Source organism: Ochotona curzoniae, unplaced genomic scaffold, assembly GCF_017591425.1.
Source record: "Ochotona curzoniae isolate NIBS_2020 unplaced genomic scaffold, NIBS_Ocur_1.0 contig_2754, whole genome shotgun sequence".
Taxonomy (NCBI): domain Eukaryota; kingdom Metazoa; phylum Chordata; class Mammalia; order Lagomorpha; family Ochotonidae; genus Ochotona; species Ochotona curzoniae.
In genome coordinates this window covers 8,012,753-8,033,652 of record NW_024465582.1, presented here as the reverse complement: position 1 = coordinate 8,033,652, position 20,900 = coordinate 8,012,753, and positions in this window count along the sequence as shown.

Here is a 20,900-nt window from a genome sequence, read left to right as displayed (position 1 = left end):
TTTTACCTACCGTAGCCCATTCTGGACAATGACAATACAGACTTTATAACTCACAGTTTGTACAAAAAAAAAAAAAAACCATACCTTATGAACACTACAAAAATGACATTTCTAAGTCCAAGAGAAGACATTGTTTGTGATTTGGGCTTATTTATATTCAACTCACAGAAAATATTATTTGTGAAAATGTATCTGATGCTGAAGAGAATAAGTGGGCTTTTTTATGGCCCATTTGTCATTAGAATGCACAAAATAGCATAATGCCAAATCTATAAACATTGCAGATGCACAATCTAAACTTAGCACCATGCCTTTCTGTTTCAAAACAGCCTTGAAGTTAATGAAAGATCTATTTCCTTCTTGAATCTTAGTTCATGTCCCAAATGTCTTGGAAGGAATAAGGAATGAATGATCCTCTTACTACCTATAGGATACTGAATTGGAAAACAAAACAGTAAACAAGCAAAATAAAAACAGTGTACAATTACTTGGAGGGGAGAAGCCTTTGGGTCACATGCATAGAAGAACTGTGCTGTCATGCATATAAATAATGTAGCTGAGAAACTAACAAGTTACCGCAGACACACACGGCCCAGGTACATCAGCAAATCATGCAAGTGAACAAGGCAAAACAAGAGGAACTCAGAGGTCAGACTCCTACGGAGTTTCTGAAACACTTAGTGCTTCCCTGGGAACACTGTGAGAACTGCTCCACGCCGGCATCCCGCCTCTTGGCACTCCTTTACGGCAGTGCGGAAAGACCCCTGCATGTGCCCCATGTCTTCCAGCGAATCTCACTTCTTGAAAAAAAAAATTGACTTTTACCAGTTGAATCCAAGTAATATTTGAAGGTGAACTCTCATACAGATAGGATTAATCCCTCTTTGGTTGAAAAAACTCTGAAACCAGCACACTGATATGTGATTGGTCTTGGGAGAACAACTATGTGTAATTTAATAAAATGTATATTTTTAAATGTGTCTTACTGGACTATACCACATAGCACTCCAAAAAGCTAGGCTAGTGTAGATATTATTTATTTTTGACATATTTGGACCTAATGAAAACATAGTTGGCAGACATCACATAGTTCGGCAAATTTTGGCTCGTGGGACAAACATGACCTGCTATAAGTTTCTGCAAATCCTGCAAAACTTTTTGAATGGCTGAAAAATTTCAAGTGAAGACTGATACACCCTGATACGAAAATTTCATATAAAATTGAAATCTCAGCATCCATACACAGATGTTTCTTGGCACTTGGGCCTAGTCATTAAGACATTGGGTAAGTCAGTCACCCTCATCCCACATTGGAGCACCCCTCTTAGATGTCCTGCTGTGGCCTGTAACAAGTTTCATGCTGATTGAGTCCCTGCCACCCATGTGAAAGACATGGATTGAATTTTCAGCTCCCAGTAGTCCCAGGGGGTGTCATTTGGGGAGCTAACCATGGGTGGGAGTTCTTTCTTTCTGTCCATTTTTCTCTGGTTAATTAATATTCAGTTAAAACTCTTGCTGGTTCTTTACAAAAAAAAAAAGACAATTTTTAGGCTATGTTTTCGAAGCAATAGGACCAACATTCATTTGTGTGTGTCCAAGTCATGGAGACTGCATAATTAGCAGTACCAGCAGTCGTCCTGGCCTCTACAAACCACCTGTTTTCCTCTTAGCCTAATGACTCCTTCAACTAAGTCCTGTGAGCAGGCAGTTGATTGATCAGCTTAGCCACAAAGAGGCAGATGGGAAGCAAGGATTCAGAACTCTGGGAATAGACACCTACACAGATGGAGAGATGGGGGAAGGCCAGGGACCAAAGTATTTAAAGAGGTTATAGACTTCTTGGACACCAAAAATTAATTGAATACCAACTTAGGGAAAGGAACAATAGAGTAAAAGCACAACACAGGAATGTAATCTACATAGCCTTCACCTTTTCAAACTTAAGTGGAATAGATGTGATACAAATCCTTTATCAGTAAATTACAATTATTATCATCTCTTCTTTCACATAAACTCAAAAGTTGCCAAACCGCATTGATTAGTTATCATGATACAGTGTGTTTAAAGCATAATTTCATTTTATGTTTAGTTATGTCATTTTTAAATTGGCAATTTTCATGCAGGGTTTAACTAAGAACATTTATAAAGTCATGCAGAGAGAAAGGTATTCTCTCTCAAATCGTTGTCCTTCAGATGTTGCTCGTTCTTTGTTAATTAAAAGATTCACTCAATTGTGAGTGAGCCACTGTTTCTTGAGTCCATTACCACTTCATTAACAGGAAGTAGAAATGATCATAAATAATACAAGGCTTTGTGGAAGAAGCAACTGAGGAGGTGTTCAACTTCCGGAATGTCAGTCTAAGATACAGTTTTGAAATCACAAAATGAAGATTAAAATAATACCAACCTAGGTGGAAGAAAATTAAAGAATCAGATCCATTTATGTGAACTTGATTTGGTATTCAACTAACCTTTTATCAGTCTAGCTACCTTCTATCCTGAGGTTATAGAAATTATGTAAATTTGCACCATCTAAAGAACAAAGGCTGGTTTTCCACTTTCATAATGGCTCCTGTAAAATTACTTTTTCCCCTGAGTTTTAACTTGATAAATATTATTCAGAGCAATTTAGATTGTAGCAACCATTGTTTTTTATTGGTCATATCCAAGCTGGTCATGTAGAATCTGGGCTCCTTAAGGTAAATTAAGTAAAAAGAACTGCCTTATTCTATTTCTTTGCAGTGGAAACTTGCATATTGCCACTTGAACCACTTAGATGTTGCACTTGATGTTATCTGAACTTACATTGTTTAGTATGTGGGCTTCTCCTAAGCTGGCTAACAGATTCCACTATTTCATTTTTATATGTGGCAGAATATGATTTGTTCAAGAAAATTTTATTTTTATTACCTGGTTCCAATAAATGACATGGTTGCCAATGTATTAATGCAGGCTACTGTTGCTGATAAAATTCATTTTCTGGAAGGATTAAAAGCATGCATCATAAGTTATTTCATCTTTACTGGATCCGAACACGAGCACTGAATCAAGCAGGGAAAGAAAATATTTGAGGAAAAATGCTTCCTAGAAACTCATAATTTCTCCATCAAGAGACCAAGGAGCTTCTGAAAAGACTACTATTGTTCAGTTAAATAATTTTCTTCAGTTCTCTTTTCAATGGCTTTATTGGCTGACTAGTAAGTTTGTTTTTCTTAACCTATTCCTTAATAACCCCACAGCATCAATCTTAGAGGAACTACAGATAAAATGATCCTATTTCATTTACCTTTGCCAAATATAGTTTTGCTTCATCAACAGATAATTATCTACCCTATCTAATGTGTATTTAGATTCCAGAGAGATCTACAAGCAAGATTTTTAATGTGTCCTTTATATAGGCTTTCATAAGTCTATTGCCACCTTTTTTCTTGACCTCCCTATCACCATTAGGTTTCTTCCACCAATAGCCACTTTCAAAAACTAAGAATGTTTCTTTTGATCACTGCAACAGCATTTTCTTTCAAAATACCCTTCTCTGACATTGCTTCCAGAGGGGGGGAAAAAAAGGTGTCATGGTAGAGAAAGTTTAAAAAGGAAAAATTCCTTTGAAATTCTTCAAACACTAAATACCTTTTAGAAGTTCTACCTAAAGGTTAAATTAAAAAAAAGATATCACATCATATTCTCCAAATCTCTCTCTCCTAATTAGCAAAGTCCTTCCCCTGCAGGGTCACTGAAGGAGAAAACTCCACTAACGATTTCAACCCAACAAACACACCTGTGGCAGCAGACACCATCCATCAGTATCACACAATAGATAACCACTAATGCCAACAAGGAAAGGTGGACAGGAATTCCCATGTTTCTATCTCTCAAGGTTACATTCACAGCACGCCTTTTATAGAAGAATGAGTTCAGCCAACTGAGTGCATGAGTGCACATAAAAAGGTTTCTATGCACACTTACATGCACAGTCATACCTGTTCTGGAAAACCAATCGAGCCTTTACTCTGAGTTTGGAGGAACAGACACTTCACCTTTCCTAATATCTAAGACCATTTGAACAATAGCAGCGGGATTAAGCTAAGAAGCTGGTCAGAATCAAGTGGCACCACCTGCCCCTATGTAACTTGCTTGCTGTACTAATCTTAATCAGTCTACAGCACTTGCCTGATGGCTGTCAGACTCAGTACAGCCTCATGCTATGTTCACACTAGAGGAGGGAGACTTGGTGCTTGCATACCGTTTCTGGTGAGTCCACCAGTCTTGAACATTAATTATTATATATCATACCAACAATCTCTATAGTCATTTGCAAGAAAGATATTATGTGTAAAACGTAGGGTATCGCTGAGTCAATTCTCTTCTCCCACCAGAGTCCACCATCCCAGTTGCTGCCAATGGCACACAGAAATAATCAGTAAAGCATTTGCTCAAACAGATTGGACTGCACTCAGCAAGAACTGCACCTTCTTCATCCAGCTGCAGAACAATGAGCAGTCCTCCTGGAGCCTGATTCATTGCTACCTAAGTTTACTGTCAAGAACCCTGGACCCCCAAATCAGGACACAATACGGGTTAAATCACACCTATGAGGAATATGAAGACAACCCTTAACCAGTCTTGGATTTTCCTTCAGATAACATCTGTTTTCAGAAACAGTATCAAACACCCTGTAATCGTAATTCTTAAAATGCATTGTGTTTCCCCTATGATATTTTTTTCTCTGCTCTTTAAAAAAAAAGAGGGGATGTGTTTTTTTAAAAAAAAAAAAAAAAAAAAAACTGCCAAAACTCTTATTCAGAAAAAGGCAAAGACAATGATTTTTGCAGACAGAAACAGTTCTAAACTTGATAGCTGTTGCTGTAAGGATGTCCAGGAATCTGGAACTATCATCCTCCAGGGCTCATTGACTTTTACTGCTGGCAGACGACTGGGCGGGGGCACAGCCTTACTGTTTAGCTTGGTGGGACATTTCTGCTCAGCTCCCAAACCATGAAGCTCCTGGGAAGCCTGCCAAACTCGAGTGTTCCTTGCCAGAGTTAATCAATCTCACAATGAACCCCTTCTTCCAGAGCTCAGCTCCCATACCTAGCTACTGGGAAGAGTAAGGAATGGGCCAGAAGCTTTTTTAGTCACTCAAATTTACAAGGCAAAGAAAATAAATTTACTCTAACCTCTTGAGTCTTGACAGCCAAAGCAATCTTTATCAAAATGGACATCCATCATGTATGATGTTCAAATGGGAGCCAACGAACACCTCACAGCTCTGTGGAACCTTTAATCCCATCTCTGCTCTGTGCTGCCGCCAGCATCTTTCCTGCCTGCTGACTGCAAGCTGCTACAACTCTCCCTATGTCACACTAACATTACCTAAAAACAATACAATGAAGCTATTGGTGTGTGCTTCTGTCTCCCACAATCTTAAATCCCTCTTAAAAACAAAATATTCATGCTTGTATTTTTAGTAGCAAGCCCTGTATATGGTAAGGTGGCACAAATCCTTGTTGATCAGAGACTTTAAATCTCATGCATTAATCCTATACCTGCCTAACTAGTTCTACATCCACTAAACTCCCTTATGATTCCCGTGGTCCAGAGGATGTGAAATTCAAGCTACAGATTCATTGGATCCATCCTGTCCTTGGATTTTAAATATAAAAGGTGCAGAACATAGGGTGGCTATTTGCAATGTTCTATATTTAAGTAACCAGAACAAGCTTAGGCAGACTATCTATGAAGCGAGCTTCTTGCCAAGAAGGAAATATGACTGGCAGTTTGAGCAAGAGGATCAGCTGGGGGAGGAATGGCACCAAAACAAGCTTCATCAAATTCACCAGCAGGTCTGATGTTGGCCCTGGCATCAGACAACACTAAAAAAATAAAGGAACAAACCAATTTCAAAAAAAAAAAAAGGAAAGGTGGAAGATACAGTAAAATATTATTTCCTTGATACAAACACTAACCGTAAATAATTGTGGTTAACACAAGGTCATTTTTCTGAACTCTGTCATTGCCTGAATACTGGGTGAGATCTAAGCTATGAAATTAAGCACACCACCAATATCCATATTAACATGAAAGGGTAGGTGGAAAGCTAGAGGGGTAGAAACATACTTACAGGCATACACACATACATAATACATGATCTGACGGAAATCCAGAACATATGGTGGAATCAGCGTAATTATGTGGGCAAGGCAAGAAAAATTTCCTGCAATCAATACTTCATGAGTATGGCTGATCCCATGCAAAAAGAAGCAGAAACACACAATGTGATGTGGGCGCCTGGCTTCATCTCCTGGTAAAATGTGACTTCCCTTCCAGTTCTAAATCACCAAGTGAATGAGACAAAAACTCAATGACTGACTCACTTCAGGCTAACTTTTATCTTTACTAAAAACTCAGCAAGGGAAAGAAGTTACAAAGAAAGACAAAAAAAAAAAGGACAACCAATTGGGGGGAGGGGAAGAGCTACTGTGCTTGAAAACAAAAACTTAAATTTACTGCTAGAAAAATGAACTCACTTTCAGTTATGAGCATGTGATATTCATTATTGCATTGAAATCTACACATAACAGAAGTGACACCCAACCAAGACAAAAGACAGAAATGAACCTTCCCTAAGACGTAATTGTACAGTGTATGGTTGCCAGATGAAATACAGGACACTCAGCGAAATCTGAATCTCAAATCAATGATGACTTTTTTCAGTATAAGTCTAACCCAAGCATGTCAGTGGTATACATGTATTAAGATATTTTTGTCTGTTTGAATTGCAGATTTAACTGGAAATCCTTATTTTCATTTTCTAAACTCAGGAATGCTGCCTGGTGTTAAACTGTGTCTGAAATTCTGCACATATGCAAAAATATCCTTTAGCTTGTCGAAATGTTGCAATCAAATGCTCAAACTTTGACAGATATTCAGAGAGTGTATTACACTTTCCTGCCACCGTGTCAAAAATTGGACCATGATCGTATCTTATATTTTAAATTCATGACCACAAACTCCATTAAGAAAAAAAATCAGGGTTCTCCTCTCCCCCCAGGAGAGGTCCTGGTCATGTCATCGCCTGTGTTTTCATAGACAACCTGCACATTTGAGAAAGCAGCTTCTCAAAGTGTCAGGGGAAAGAACAAGATGAGAGAGCATCCTGAACACAAAATTTAGGAGAGTTCATAGAAATTCAGGATTCACCGGTGATGATATTTTGTGCAGTGTTTAATATACTTTATTTTAGAATAACATTATGTTCACAGCAATATGGAAGTGAAGATACAGACTTCCCACAGCCTTGCTTTCACACATGCATAGCTACCTCTGCTATCAAGCCCTTGCTTTGAATAATACCACCATTTATTTCTCCATTCACATATTGAAGGACAGCCTGTTATTTCCAACTTTTGACAACCACAGGTAGTTACTACAAGTATGCATAAGAGGTGTGTGTGTGAATTTTTTCAACTCCTTTGAACAACTATCCAGTATATTTGAAAACCAAAATTAATGCAAAAGTGTCAGAAATTGGAATGAAGATGGATTCTGCTTCAGTATTTGCATGGATGTAGTTCACTTGTCTCTTCCTAAATCCTAGTCTGAGGCCCTGGAGACATTTAGCTCAGACAATCAGCAGTTAGCTCCCATGAAAGCTTCACTGACGGAACAACTTTTATCCTGGAGGCCCAGAGTCCAGCTGCTGTGCATGGCCACCTTCTATGGGAATCTGGACCATGAAAGCTCCACTGATAGAACAACTTTTATCCTGGAGGCCCAGAGTCCAGCTGCTATGCCTGGTCACCTTCTATGGGAATCTGGACCGAGATGTTTTGAAACCAGCCCAGGGCCACATATAACAGCAACCTGTTCAGGCACTGCAAAGCCAGATCTGAAACACACCACCCCCACTGTGACCATCAAACACGGGGGTAATTTTCTAATAACAGAAACATGGGGTCTTCCTGTGAGATACATTATTTTCTAATTTACAGTAAAACACTTATGGACAAACAATGAGTCCGTGACTTGTGAAATTCTGTCTTAAATAATAATGCACCACTCTTAGCCAGAAAGTTCTGTCCATGATCAGAACATCAGTACTGACTTGCACTCATTCAGCACTGCCCGTCCTCTTTCTGAATGACAACTGAGAGAAGCAAATATCCATGCAAAATGATCTTAATAATCACCTGAAAGGAGCAGCTCAATTGTTTCAAGACTTTCAATTTTTTTGTTAAAGTATTAAAATTTTTGTGACTGTTGGTGATATACAGAAATTTTAAAATTCACTAAACTTACTGTTTATTTAAACACTAGACACATGGAAATATAAAATGTTCTGTAGCTCTCTATCAAAAAAATTTAAAAAAAAAAACCTTACCAAAAATGTCTCAGCACTTTCTCTTCTTGGGACAAATCTAAATTAAATTAAGTCAGCAGCTCAAATAGCTGTGATTTTATATCCACTGTATTCACTGCAGTATTATTCACTATAGCCAACCCACGAAAACAACTGAGGTGTGCACTGGTTGGTGAGTGGGTAAAGAGTGTGTGAAAGATACAGAGATAACGCACATGTATATGTGCATGGGGTTTGTGTGTGTGTGTGTCTGTGTCTGTGTGTGTGTGTGTGCGCGCGCAAGCTTTTCATCTTTCAAAAGGAGATCCTACCTTTTACCACAACGTGGATGAACCTGGAAAACATTATATAAGAGAAACAAGTCACATACAAGAAGAAAAGTGCTGCTTAATCTCATTAAAACATGAAATATAGTTTCAAAAACAGGTACAGAGAGATGGAGTTAAATGGTAGGTCTGGTGCAAATGCAAGATGAATAAAGATGTAACAAACAGCATGAGGATAAGACTTAGTAACACAGCTCTTCACACACATACAGGGGTAGATATCCATAGATAGATAGATAGATGATAGATACTTCATACAAAATATACTTTTGTTGTTCTTCCACTGGCCTTCCCCTCCCAAACAACATTAGTAAGTAAAAAAGTGTCCATGACAGCACAATAGCACACTCCCAGAGAAGGACAGAAAGCATCCCAAAGGCTCAGCCTCCTCCATGAAAGCCTGTACAAGTGTGTACAAAATCTGCAGCTGCACCTCCTGATTTCCCTGAAGGATTCTGCCTGTGAAGCAAATCACTGAGCAGGAGGAGCCCATGAGCTGGAGGTTGAAATCAGCACCACGAGGCTCCGGTGCTTCTGTGGTCAGCCATGGAAGCGGCAGTGGAGGTTCCTCAGTATTCACTTCCTAGTTTTGTGGGTACCAAGAAGGCAGAGAGAGCAGTAAACCTGTCCTTTCGCAGGGAGAGTTGCATGTGATGGGTGAGCACACACACCTGCTCCCCTGGCAGCCTAACACTCCACGATAAATCCTTTACACCTCAACTCTTTGCAGTGAAAATTACTGCTTGCAGCCAGTGCCCTCAGGGATGTAGGTATTAATTTGTAGTTCAGCTAAAATGATGTTCAGGAACTGCTGCTTTCTTTCCGGTGTGAACTTTTCTAGAGATAAAAGCAATTTGATTGAAAAAGAAATTATTGCAGGCACTAAATAAAAGTTTGACTCAAATCCATTGAGTCATGTTTGTTCTACCCTCAGCTCATCAAACTTCTACCCTTGATAACAATATGGCATTTGAGAGAAAAATATGATGTTATCAACCCAATTGGTCATTTTTTTTTAGTTTTAGTTTTATAAATTTCCAAAAATTATCTTTTTTAAAGATTTAATTTTTTTATTGAAAAGTTAGATATACAGAGAGGAGGAGAAACACAGAGGAAGCTCTTCCATTTGATGATTCACTCCCCAAGTGGCCGCAACAACCAGAGCTGTGCCAATTCGAAGCCAAGAGACCAGAGGCCAAAGCCTCTTCCGGGTCTCCCATGCGTGAGCAAGGTTCCAAGGCTTTGGGCCATCCACTGCTTTTCCAGGCCACAAGCAGGGAGCTAGATGGGAAGCGGGCCATAGGGATAGGAACCGGCACCCATATGGGATCCCAGCATATACAAGGAGAGGACGTCAGCTGCTAGGCTACCATGCCGGACCCCCATTTAGCTTTTAAAAAATCTACGTACTTTTTCCTTTACCATGTAGAATGGTTTTCAGGTTTTTCAGAGTCACAACAGTTATTTCAATGTCTTTTTGAGCATAGTCAACCAAATATGCCAATCAATTTTTCATGTTACTAATCAAGAGAATCAAAGAATAAATGTAAGCTCTGTGTGCTAGATCAACTCAGTCATAACTATCCAATTCTCCTATTATAACAAAATTATTGCGCATAATATATAAACAAACATAGCTATATTGCAATAAAACAAGAAACTGGGCTGTATTTGGTACACCAGCTACAATTCATTATAAATTACTTAATTTGCTTTGATTTAACAAATCAAACTGATGGCTAGTTAAAGGGATCAGATATGTGTAAATAGAATTTAAAACTAATTTAGTGCCCAACAGAATAGTGCACTATAAATACTGAATTTATATAGAAAAATTTTATATGATGTTTGGCAGTCATTCCATAGCCAACAGAAAAAGGGACTCTAATTGAAATGATGTGAGAAAAATATGAATGAGTGCATATTTTCTCAGTGTGCTCATTAAGATACAAGAATAGGTATGTTATGTAAAATTGGAGTGTGGATGCATAGGGGAAAATCTGTCAAGATGAATGCAGGTTTCAAAAGAGAGCTGACTAAAGAATCCCAAAACACAACTATGCAAGTGAAGTCTACTTTCAAGGCAATAAGCCACAAAATCCAGGTGCACTAAGTCATATCATTTTGAATTTTCTGATTGTAAATGAGTGATTATTCATTTCCAATTCAACAATTCTTTTATAATTTGGCAGTTCATAATATTCATAAAAACAAGCTTAAACTCAGTCCCTACCAAACCAAATGCCACACATGGGATAAGGGTCTTTGCAAAATTGTCTCCTTCCATCACAAGTTAAATTAATTCACTAAGTTATTTCTCCCTATCACACAGATCATGAAACGGAATCATAGCTAAGTAACCGCACCAGTGTCAGAAAACAGGTTTTATACCCAGAATATTGTTCAAATTCAAAACAGTGGTCATCAAACAATGGCCCTCAATAACAGACACCCATGTGCATTTTTTCGCAACTAATGGAAAAAAATAATAAAATTGAATGCTGAAAAGGTTGTCCCCATTCTTGCAAACTTAACAGTTTAAAGCCATAGGATATTCAACACAATAACATCATAAAGGTTTATACAAGATTATACTTTCCATCACAGTAAAAATTGTCCCGAACACAAATGTTTTTCCATTACTCTCATTTGACCTTTACTTGAACTGCAGAGGATTACTACACAGTAGAAAAATCACATAGTGACTACGACTGAGAAAATTAACCCCATCTTCCATATCGCAATTCTTAAAGATCAAAATATCAACAACCAGATTGAAAAATAAAAATCAGAAGTGATTGTGAAACAAACTCATCATTAAAGATTTTTTTTTATTTGAAAGGCAGATTTTACAGAGACATGGAGAAACAGATCTTCAATCCACGGATTCACTCTGCAAATGGCCTCAACAACCAGCGCTCAGCTGATCCAAACCTGGGAGCCACGAGCTTGCTCCAGGTCTCCCACTTGGGTGTGAGCAGCAAGTACCTAGACAAGCCTCTGCTACTTTCCTGGGCTATAAGCCGGAAGCCGGATTAGAAGAGGAGCAGCCGGGACATGAATCAACTGCCATATGGGATCCTGAGGCTAGCAAGTGGAGGGTTAACTCCGGATGCCACGGTGCCCACCCCAGCATAAATCTTCAAAGTGTTCATGAGGTATAAAATTGCTAAAAGCCACATGAAATAATCCCTGGCACATAGAAACCTACCGATTTACATTTTGGTAGAAATCAAATATTAAGGGGGAAAGATACACTTTTAAAAGGAGACGGAAAGGAATTCAGAGCAGAATCCAGGCCCAGACCTCTGGACACCCTCTAGTGTCGTAATACATAGGTCCTGAGAAATTCAGCGAAGACCTCTAATCTGAAGCCAACCTTCATCCTTTCCATGACTACGCTTATCTCCCTTTTTCATCCTAATTTATAGCATTCGCCAAAAGCAGATAAGATGAAAGTAATGCAAACAGGCAGTTATGGACAGATTTTATTGTAAAAATAGAAACTACAGGCTTGAGGCAACATCTGAGTCTTGTCTGCTTGGCACTGATGTCGATGTTCAGACAGGGTAAGCTTTCACTGGAACGTATGTCTATAAATAAAAATGCTCCCCAAAAGAAAGTAACACACTGGCATCTCTTTCCCAAAGAGAACGTCACAGGTGGGACCAAAGCTGATCTGGGTCCTTCCCTCCACTCTTTATCAGACTTGAGTTGAGTCCTCACAGCTTCAAGGGGCGTGACATTTGAAGTTCTAATTAGAGTCTGCAGTAAAACTCTTCAGCAAATTTGAGATGAGCCGCTTGGTGAGAAGTCAAGAAACTTAGAAGCACTTCATCCAGTGGAATGAATTTGAGGATCTTAAAAGCACCTTCATGGAGGCACAGAAGTCATCGGTACTTCCTTTACCTCACACACAATAAGGCCACTGCAGTTCAAAGCATTGGGTTCAGAGAACTGAGTGCTACTTGTCAGTGACCTGGAGCAGGCCCGCTCCCCCTACCCCATACCTTTAAGCATAAAAATCTCATATTCTCCGTTGGTGACACAAGATATAGTGGCAGTTTTACAAGTGTATACTTATATCCAAATATATTAAGTTATAGATATTAAATATCTGCTGCTTTTGCTATGCAACCAAATGCCAATGAACTGATTTCCAAAAGAATTTTAAACAAAATCACACATTCTCTTTTAATGCAGAATTGTATAAAAATACAAAAATTCTTTCTTATGAAATATCAAATAATAAATAATGTGTAATGTTTGAAACATCAGACACTAGACTCACATACTGTGTTTTACCCTTCTGGGCCCAGCATGGTAGCCTAGCAGCTAAAGTCCTCACCTTCCACATTCCAAGATCCCATATGCAAGCCGGTTCTAATCCTGGCAGCCCCACTTCCCATCCAGCTCCCTGCTTATGCCCTGGGAAAGCAGTCAAGCACAGCCCAAAGCATTAGCACCCTGCACCTGTGTGGGAGACCCGGAAGAGGCTTCAGGCTCCTGGCTTTGGATCGGCGCAGCTCCACTGTTGTGGCCACTTGGGCAGTGAATCATGGGATAGACGATCTTCCTCTCTCTCCTCCTCTCTGTATATCTGGATTTGCAATAAAAATAAATAAGTCTTTAAAAAAATATTCTGTAATGGAATAGGCAACAGGTGTGTCCTTCCAGGTGATCACGGTTGATTTTGTTATGACAGCGTACTGCAAAAGGAAACGTGGACTGAATGGTCAGCTGCAGATTATGGGCTGGGACAATAGCTTTCTGGTCATGCTGCAAAACCTAAGTCGGACTGGATCACACAATCCCTTCACAAAAGCAACCCGGCCCATCCCTGTGGCTTTGAGGATGTTTAAGATGTTTAACATTGCATCACAACTGGCTCAAACCTGCCATTTCAATCTTGCCTCCCAACGTCCCCATTTCCCTCACAAACCTAAGCTCCCACCAAAATGACTCTTTAGTATTTTTAAAGTCCATTATCACAGCCTTACTTTTTGTTGTTCCTTGTGAAAAAGCATATATTGCCAATTTCATAATTCTGCTCGAAGTTCACAGTTTTCGTAAGCATAGGGCCACTCTCTCTGCTCCCTTCAGCAGCCATGAAATGCTATCTCTAGACAATCCCTTACGTATGTTTGTCTTCCATTCAACAGACAGTTCCTTGCAGACGGGGCTTCTTGTACTGTCTTTTGTTGTTGTTGTTTTGTTTGTTTGTTTTTCAAATAAAAGCTCCAGACGTATTTATAAGTAATAGAAAGTCAGTGAGGATGAGCTCTGGTGCACAGCTTAAGCCACCACTTGTCCCATGCCTGAGTGACTGGTTCAAATCTGATGCTTCCCCTCTGATCTGGTTTCCTGCTAATGTGCACTCTGAGAAGGAGCAAACACGGCCTCAAGCGCAAGTGTGCGGATCCCTACCGTGCACACGGGAGATGCACATTGAGCTTCAGCCTCTTGACTCTGGCCTAGCCAATCCTGACAATTGTGAACATTTGGAAAGTAACCAATAAATGGAATAGTCTATATATATGTATTTCTCTTTCTCTCTTTCTCTCTCCTCCTTCCTTTTCAAATAAAATGAAAATACAGCCAAATCCAAATTAAGTTTACCTAAAATTTCCTGCTGCAACCATTATGTCATCAAATTAAACACATGTTCAAAATTACAGTTCCAAATGGCATTTTAGCATATTCTTATTAGGCAGAAGTCACTGAGGTAGTTTATAATTCTGTACTTAAAAGCATACTCCCATTATCAAAAGTATAAAGCAGTGTCTTTGGGACACCACTAGGGGAAGTCATGGGTGGGGGTGCTGCAGCAATTAGGTAGATAAATTTGATTAAAAGAAATAGAAGCCTGAAAGAATTTTAAGGATTCTCAATATCCAGGAAGCATACTCATTTCGCAATTGTGAAACTAATGATTTTGTACATAACCAATAAGATACATATAGTCATAGGTTATTAAATAATTATACTACAATCCTGTTTCAACTTTTTTTTAAGATTTACTTCTTTTACTGGAAAGTCAGATTCACAGACAGAGAAGAGACATACAGAAAAATCTTCCATCCACTGGTTCACTCAACAGCTGGAGCTAAACCAACTGAAGCCAGGAGCCCAGAGCCTCTTCCGGGTCTTCCACATGGGCACAGGGTCTTAAAGCCTTGGGCTGTCTTCCACTGATCTCCCAGGCCATAAACAGGGAGCCAGAAGGGAAGTGGAGCAGCCAGGGCACAAACTGATACCCACATGGGATCCTGGTGCATGCAAGGTGAGGACTCCAGCCACTAGATTACTGTACCAAGCCCCAACTTATTTTTAATAGTAACCACAGTTGCTTACATACATGTTTAATCTAGAACTAAATCTAGTGCTGTCAGTTTTTTTTTAATTAGAAATTTGTTTTTTGCTATCTTCAAGTAAAAAACATTTGTATTAAGTCAATGTGCTAAAAAGGGGAAGACCAAGATTCTACTAACATCTCTCTCTACTTCTAAGAATATGTATAAATCTTAACCCAGAATTAAGACAAAAAATATAGGTTTTCAGGATTTTTGCATTATGTCATCTCAATCAAGTATTGTCCAGTTATGAAGAGACAAGGAAGCATCAAATGAGAAACACACATAACTTAAATGACTATGTTAGCAGCAACCACGTGCAACAACTGCCATTAAATCAAAGAAAATTAACAAAAAAAATCTGAGAAAAAATATGAATGCACAAGTAGACAAATACAAGTGACATAAATGGGCACCAAACCTTTCAAAGTTTTAAAAAAATCATATCCCAGTCCAGCATGACAACTCAATCACCAAATCCTCACCTTGCAAGCACCAGTATCCCATATGCTGTTTGTGCCCCAGCTGCTCTACTTACCATCCAGATCTCTGCTTGTAGCCTGAGAAAGCAGTCAAGAATCACCCAAAGCCTTAGGACCCCACACCTGCGTAGGAGACCCATAAGAAGCTATTGGCTCCTGGCTCCGGATCAGCTCAGCTCCGGCCACTGTGGCTATTTGGGGAGTGAAACAGCAGATGGAAGATCTTTCCCTCTATTTCTTTCTCTCTGTGAATCACATCTGCCTTTCCAATAGAAATAAATAAATCTTTTTTAAAAATATAAAAAATAAAGAAGTCCTATACAATTGAAATGGGCAAAAAGATGTAAATTTAATAGTGTTTCTATAATAGTTCATTTTAATAAGGCTTGAAAAATTAGTTATCTATATCATGCCAAGATCATACTCCAAATAATTTTCAGATGGAGTGTTTGACAAGAAATTATGCAGCTACAAGATTAATGAGAGTTGAATGAAGAGTATTGAGTGTATTATATACACAGCATTTAAGATATGCTGTGTTTGATTAAACAAAAACATTACGTGAGATCTTTAAAAATTAGTAGAAGGGCTTATGAAAAAAATAACTATGGGTAAGTCTCAAAAATTTTTTTCATCAAAGCAGCTTATCTTATAATTTCATTTGTCATGAATTTTTGGAATAATCTCGTAGCTGAGCATAATGAGAATCTGTTTCCAGTAGTAAGGACTAGTTTCTCAAGCCCAAGGTGAGAAGCCAGTGGCTTGCCCTGGAAGCGGAGTATTAGCCCGATGTTTCTTCCGTGGTGTGACCTGCCTGCCCTCCTTTCATGCCTCCTTCCTCATCCTTCACACCAGCTTCATCACCTCTTTTGATAAACCAATGTACGGCCTGCACTCTATTATTATCTGTCTGGGGCTGCTCAAAATCCAATTCTTAAAGTATATGCTTTCTGCCTCAACCTCCAATAGAATAGCTCTTAGTTTCTATTTCTGCTCCTTTTTACAGCATCTTTTTCTGTTTGTAATTACAACAATTAGAAAATCTGTACAATGCTGAAACCACAGGAGGTATGACAATTCTGAGTACCTTCCTTGGTACTCACTTGGAATGCAAATGAACTTTATTAATACCTTCTTGCTAGGCTGGTCATAGGAGGAAATCTCCATGCCTTCCTAATTTTAAAATCCCTCTTACAAATGTAATAGCAACCAAAAGATAAGAAGTGGGGACTTCCATTCATTGACTAGCTGTCCAAATTCACATGCTCAAAGCTGGGAAAGGCAAAAGCTGGGATTCTAAAAGCCGGTCCAGGACTCCAGCATGGATAGTAGGAACGCAACCACATCAACCATCACTACTACAAGATTAGCTCTGTGCCCTCATCAAGTTGGTAATCTGTCTATTAAGCTTTATTCAATGCTTCACAGTTTGTCCTCACATCCCTAAATTCTCATATGTTAACCTAAGGAGATGGACAATTCATTATTACAAGAGAAAAGACTTTAAATTCAGAAAGGTGAGATTAGTTGATAGAAGACATGGCAATATAACAATAAAGCTGGAAGTGTCTTCTGCGTTCTTTCTGTGCTGGGCATAGCTATTCCTGCTGTGTGAGTTCATCCATGAGGATCTAATCTGAATATAGCTGTTATTACTGTATAACTCCATCCAGAAGGATCTAATCTGGACAGCTGAGCTCATGCCAGGAGAAACTTCCATGGGAGGAATTTGGCTGAGGAAACTAATTACCAGGTGTTTCAAGAACAAAGAAGTCAGGTCCAGCACAATAGCCTAATGTCTAAAGTCCTCACCTTCTGCATGCCTGGATCCCACATGGATACCAGTTCTAATCCCGCTGACCCCACTTCCCATCGAGCTCCCTGCCTATGGCCTAGGAAAACAGTTGAGGACGGCCCAAAGCTTTGGGACTCTGCACTCGCATGGGAGACCAAGAAGAGGCTCCAGGTTTTTGTCTTTGGATCAGCACAGCTCTAGCCATTGTGGCCACTTGGGGAGTGAATCATGGAATGGAAGATATTCCTCTCTGGTTCTCCTCCTCTTTGTATATTTGATTTCCCAATAAAAAAATTTTAAAGTTGGAAAAAATATAATAGCCAAATGGGGAAAGGTGAGACACATGAAGAAAGCAACATTATTTCAAAGTCCAGAAGTACCAGAGATGTTTTAATGATGTTGTCATGGCTGCCTTGCCTTGGGGCTCACTGCAGGGAGCAAGCACTAGGATGAGAGATGTCTGGCAGGGATCAGACCATGGCAGATGGGCCATCCAAGTAGTCATCACCTGAGTCACATGAGAGAAAGTCCAGAGGGAATAAAAGGGAAGCAAGAATGCAGGGCTGAGTCATGAACACTGGTTGAAGTGCCAGACAGTGAATGGTATGCAGTAGAGAGCATCTTGTGGGATTGAATCTTGGCAAGGAAACTAATAGTCCTTCTAAATAATTTAGAATCAATCAATCTTTTATTATATTAGAAAATCTTGAAGAGCTATGGATTAGGTGGTGCTATTGAAGTCAATAAATCAGTGATATTATGAACTCTGGTTAGATACTGTGATGTTTCTTACACAATGAAGACCATGCTAGAGCGTATATGTGGGTGCGTGAGCACACACGTGTGTATATTACTGTGAGAGGAAAGTTTCAGGATAATGTGCATCTGTGCTCTTCCAGAAGGAGTAACATCTTCCCAAATGTCAGCAGGCAGACAAGCCTTTGAGGAGCTGCCACTGGCTCTGCTTTCTTCTCACTCCCCAGGCACCCTTCGTGATCTCCCATTGGCCTGGCATGAAGAAAATTGCAGAAATCAGCCTCCAGGAAACCAAGACAGCAGCAAGAACGACTGTGTAGAAACAGGCAAAGGGCTAACCCATTTTCACGTGAAGTGAAAAGAGAGATCAGAGCACTCGTGACTTTAAGGAAACAAAACGTCATGTTTTGCTAAGGGTGACTTTTGCGTGAGAATGATAGTTAATGTAAGTATTAAGTCTCATTGAGATCATGGAGATACACCAAGAAGCAAAGGCGAAGAAATGGATAGACGTGCTGGTAGCTGCTGGGAGACTGAGATTACACAGTGAGTGACTTCACGTTAAAACTGAGCAGCATACATGAAGTGCATGAAATGTGCAGAGTCAATGGCAGCAAATTTGATGATCTCAAAAGAAAATAAAAAAGCAGAGATGACATGAACCCCCCCACAAATGCAGTAGATCATGCAAAATTTTGACCACAGGTTTCCTGACTCGACCCACCTGTTCCCATGCCCACAGCTGAGACTGACTATGAACCACTAAATTCTATCACGTGTTCCTACACCCAGTGTCCTCAAATCTCTCTTATGAGACATCAGCATTCTAGCACACAGTGCCACCAAGGTGATCTTTAAAATTTAGCACTCAGTTACTCTTCTGCTATACACTGTTCAGTGGTTCCTTACAGCATTTAAGACCCAAATCCTTAGCATGCCCCACAACACTTCCATGATCAGATTCTGCTTTTCCCTCCAACTCTATGCCTGACAACCTTCTCTGGATCTTTCTGCCTTGTCACACTGAGTTACCTGCTTTTCCCTTGGCTGAAAACCTACTCTCCATCCTCCCACATTAGCCAGAAGCTTACGGCATCTAACTTCACTGAAAGTAATCTCTTCAGGGAGGTCTCACCTGGCCAACACAATAGAAAAATGCTCCTGGTCATATGTTTGTGTTACATCTTTCTACTTCTTCCCACCATTGAAACTGTGGAATGAGTAAAGAGAAATGACAGACAAGAGATAGTCAAAAGTAACCCCCACATTTTTCATTGCTGTGGTCATCAGAAAAAGGACACAGATAAAGGAAGAGATATGTAGAGCAAGGTCAGGAATTTGAGGTCTGGGCATGTGGACTGGGAGGTGTCTCCAACATTGCATATGAAATTACCAGGTAGGAAATCTAACATTCAGCCAGCAACACCGAGATGTCAGGTGAAAAGTTCAGAGGACACCTTGTCTTGTAAATCTGTCACACCCGTGCTAGGACTCATCTGCTGTCCTCTGGAGCTCACATGATCCTCATATCACTTTCACGAGTTCTCTCACCACATGTACATTCTTCCTAAATGACTGCTTCCTTTTCTCTAACCTTCATCTTCAGACAGACATTCCTAAACTTCATGTTCTAACCTGAATACTTCTGTGGGCACCAGGCTCTGGAGGGACACGTCGAAGAGAAGGGAGAGCATCCCTGGAATGTGGTGAGGAATTTTAAGTCAATGGAAAACAAAGACTAAGGTAACAAATTACAGAGAAGTACATTAGAAAAGATTAGGTAAATGCTTCCAAGTTGTGGTAAGTTTTTAGAGAAAAATAAATAGGAGAAAAACATAACAAGTGTAACCTCATTTGTTACGGTGAGAGAGCTGAGAAAGTCTTGCTGGCAAGGAGCTGAGTCTGATCCAAGAGAACAGATTCCTGAGTGATGTTAGGACAAGAGCAAACGGGCAGAAAGGTGGGAGTGAAAAGTGTTTAAGGTCAGAATGAGGCAGAAATATGGTTCCAAGGTGAGACAGGTTGTGACAGGCTTGAGAAAAGACAATGTTCCTGTGTGACCAGGAGAAGTGGTACCTGAAGTGGGATGAGACAGTGAAGGAAGCCCCGGTTACCCTGAAGCCCACCTGCTGCTTGGCTTAGATGGACTTATCCTTCTTCCTCCACCTTTCTTCTGTCACTCCTCACTGTGGAGGAAAGTCTGCAGCCCTTCTCTTATCTCCCCTGCTGCTACCTTTCACATTTTACCCTTGTTTCAAGTGCCAACACAAAGAGTAAGCCAGGGTAGTTGCTCCATCCTGCCTGTTGCATAATCCTTTGCTCATACATCTATTTCCTTTAATTTACCCATGTGTTAAGTAGGCAGAGAGACAGAGAAACAGGGATTTCCCAACAGCCGCCCCAGGAGCCAGTATAGGCCAGGGCATACTGGGGGCTAGGAATTCAATTCAGGCTTTCCACGGAGCTATAATTGCTCCTCCTCAAGGCCTCTATTGGCAGGAGGAAGAAGTGGGTGGAATCAGGATTCAGACCCAGGCACTCCATCACAAGATGTGGGCATACGAATGGACAGCCTAATCACTAGGCCATATGTCCTTTTCCTCTGCTTTGATGCTTGCTCCAATCTAATACAATATGACATCCTCTAGTTCCTTTTTAAATAATTCATTATTTTTCTTTGTATCCTCAATGTCCAGTCTTGACAAATAACCAATAAGTGTTTCTTGATACATGCACAGATTTGTAGACAAGACATAAATATAAATGGCATGGAATTATTTGTTTAGGCAGATGTAAATTGTATTGATTGCATCAGAAAGAATAATGAGA